Source organism: Camellia sinensis, chromosome 7 (genome assembly GCF_055761805.1).
Source record: "Camellia sinensis isolate YWXY chromosome 7, ASM5576180v1, whole genome shotgun sequence".
NCBI lineage: Eukaryota > Viridiplantae > Streptophyta > Magnoliopsida > Ericales > Theaceae > Camellia > Camellia sinensis.
In genome coordinates, this window is record NC_138967.1 from 48,933,602 (window position 1) to 48,936,638 (window position 3,037).

Here is a 3,037-nt window from a genome sequence, read left to right on the forward strand (position 1 = left end):
AGGTTCTTATTCGGCACAGACACTTTGGTCACTAATCACTATATCATGATGATGGCTGTTCAAGTAATGAAGATATCTTTCCAGTTTTCTGATAATTGATCTGTTGTAACTGTAGTGTAAAAATTTAACCTGGAACATGAATTTTCATAAATGTCTTGCAGGTGAATACGCATCTCACACCCCGTCCAATCTTACTTACAAGGCATGGAGAAAGTCGAGATAATGTTAGAGGCAGGATTGGGAGTGACTCTGGTTTGAGGTTTGCTATTTTATTTCATCGACCATTTTTGAAAAATTCTGAATGTTCCTGATCAAAATTGCTACATTTTCTCCCCTGAAATGTATTATTTGCCTCTAAAATATTTCTGCTTTTCCTGGGACAACTAGAATTGTAGTCTTCTTGCTCTTGGCTTACCAATTTGGGTGAGTACTTGGTCATGCCGCTTTATTCCGTTTTCCCAATAAAATTACTTTTATTTTTGTAATACATCCCTTTTCAATTGTAGTAAAGTTATTATCAAGTATATCCACCCTTAATGTGCTGTTAGTTGTCTATATACCATATCTGTCTGCTGCTTAACATTTGGCCAAGATTATTTTCTAGACATAGGCTTGGTTATGTTGTGCTAAAATATGTTCTTTGATCATTCTGTTGATTTAATTTGCTACAAAGTTCACAATGAACTCCTCTTCTTTGATGAAAGTCGGTTGATTTGATAACTTCTTTGAACGGTGATACTGGAGAGATTTATGCAAAGAAACTTGCTAACTTCGTGGAAAAGAGACTGAAAAATGAGCGGGCTGCTTCTGTAAGCTTTGCCAACACACTTGATTTATTTATGATGTGCAAATTTGATATATATATATATTCTATTTACTGCCAGTACTTGTGTAAGATTGATTCTTTGTGTGTTCTGTCAATCTTTGCTCAAACTCAAAGCATCCACAAAACTTTTCTTTTCCTTTCCAAGGAAACCTGTCTTCATGCTCTCTATTTGTTGTGATGATGATAACTTATGGGATATTTCGTTAATTCTGTAACTTTTCTCCCCAACGAGGAGGCTAATATAAAAAAAAGGTGGATTGCTGATCATTAGCTTGATTCAATCATCCTGATCCTGATTGGTATAATTCTTGAAAAATTATGACAGTGAAATCTCTCTTTTATTATCATGGGGGCTGAGGCATGATGCAACTTGGGCTTCAGTCCCTCAAGTAATAAAAGCCCCGAAGAAGGGAGGAGAAAAAAAAAAGCCTAGATACTACCAGGAAGTAAGAACCAGATAAAACACACCGGTCTTTCTTTGGCCATCCTTCTAGCATCAGTCTTTGCAGGTTGTTTGGGTCATCATGTGGCCTTTGCTGTATAATCAGATCATGCTAATGCCTAAGGCTGTGGTTAGCTATTCATTTCACCACCCGACAATTGCCTAAGGCTGTGGTTGTTAGCCATTCATTTCCCCATCTTGGGGCCTGCTTGTGGACTGCATCATAAAGATGACATGCTGTGATGGCAATTTAGTTCAGTTCCACCACATTTTGGTGGCTAGGAAGCCTTTCCTTTAGATGATTTTGTCTTGCCTTTTATACACTAGGGATGAATCTATGACTTTGAACTACATAGAAAATTATATTCTACAACTTCACCAATGAAGCATTTAGACATGCTTTTTGGAAGCAAATGCTTAGTTTTGTTCTTAGGAGAGGAACGTATGCCTCAGCTACCATACTAGAGTACACAAATGCTATGTTAATGATGAATATAAATGCCTTAAATTTCTGTACAAGCTTGCTTTCAGAAATTCTTATAGCCATTTTGTGTGCTTTTGCCTATGGCCTAGATATGGACTAGCACATTGCAGAGAACAATTTTGACAGCTGGTTCAATCGTTGGATTTCCAAAGGTCGGTGCCAGAAAAATGTCCCCATTACCCCACCCCCCCAAAGGAGTTTGTTTGTATCTAGATTCTAGTCTAAGAGCCTGTTCAATGCTTTGATTTTGCAGATACAATGGCGTGCACTTGAAGAGATAAATGCTGGAGTGTGTGATGGAATGACATATGAAAAATAAAGAAGAATATGCCTGAGGAATATGAGTATGTTGCAATTCTTTATGTAATGGATTTTCTTCTTCTTCTTCTTCTTCTTCTCTTAGGTGAGTTTTCTAAAGATGAGTAAAATAATAATAATGGCTACATCTTTATTCCCCTGGGGCAGTCATCATTTATTCACACAACTTGGAAGCGGTAAATTGTAATGCTTGGCAGAAATGAAGGGACCATCTAAAAGAAGCAGCAAGTCATCAAGTCTTGATTTATTTTCTTTTTTGATACTCATGTCAGGGGAGTTCAATAATAACAAAATGAAAAAGAATACTTCAATTTTTTTCCCCTTCTAGTGTTTCTAGAGTTGGCTAATCTTTCTAAGGATTATTTCTTCATTTTTGATACTCATGGAGGATGCTATATATGCAGTGGGGCTAACCTGCTCCTTCGGTAACTTTGTCTGATCATATATTTCAAATGCAGGGTTTTGATGAAAGTAGTCAGCAGACTGATGCTGGTATGCTTTTCTTTTCCCACGATGTCTATTTCTTTTTATCACATCCTATAGGATTTTGATAATACAAAATTAGCATTTTGTCAGTGTTATTGTGATTAAGTTTTGTTGGCTTTTATATAGTGGCACCTAACTTTTTGTTTTAGCTAGTTTACTGCCTCTCTTTACTCTGATTACTATTTTACAAATGTATACTTATGTGTTTTATGTATAAAAATAATTTGTATAATCATGGATAGATAAGCAAAAAATACAACTTCACCTATTTATCCTTTTTATTATTAATTATTGCAGATTGAGAAATGGAATGAGCAGTGGGAGAATGGGATTTTAACATGGCCTCTTTAGTTGAACATCTTCACTTGGCATGGAGTTTTTCAAATAGTATTTTGTGCTTTGTTTGAAACTAGTTATTTGGTTTTATTTGAAGCTTAATGGATTAATAAGGCTCCTGAGACTCCTCTTGAACAGTGACAAT

The 3,037-nt window shown here is 35.9% G+C and overlaps 1 non-coding gene across 1 annotated transcript; it reads left to right on the forward strand.

The window, feature by feature from the left end:
* The first annotated feature begins 267 nt into the window (after positions 1-267).
* Positions 268-2,098, forward strand: LOC114268285 (uncharacterized). The gene is made up of 3 exons (XR_014334571.1): positions 268-809; positions 1,842-1,904; positions 2,006-2,098. It is a non-coding gene; the product is annotated as an uncharacterized LOC114268285 (transcript).
* The last annotated feature ends 939 nt before the right edge of the window (positions 2,099-3,037 follow it).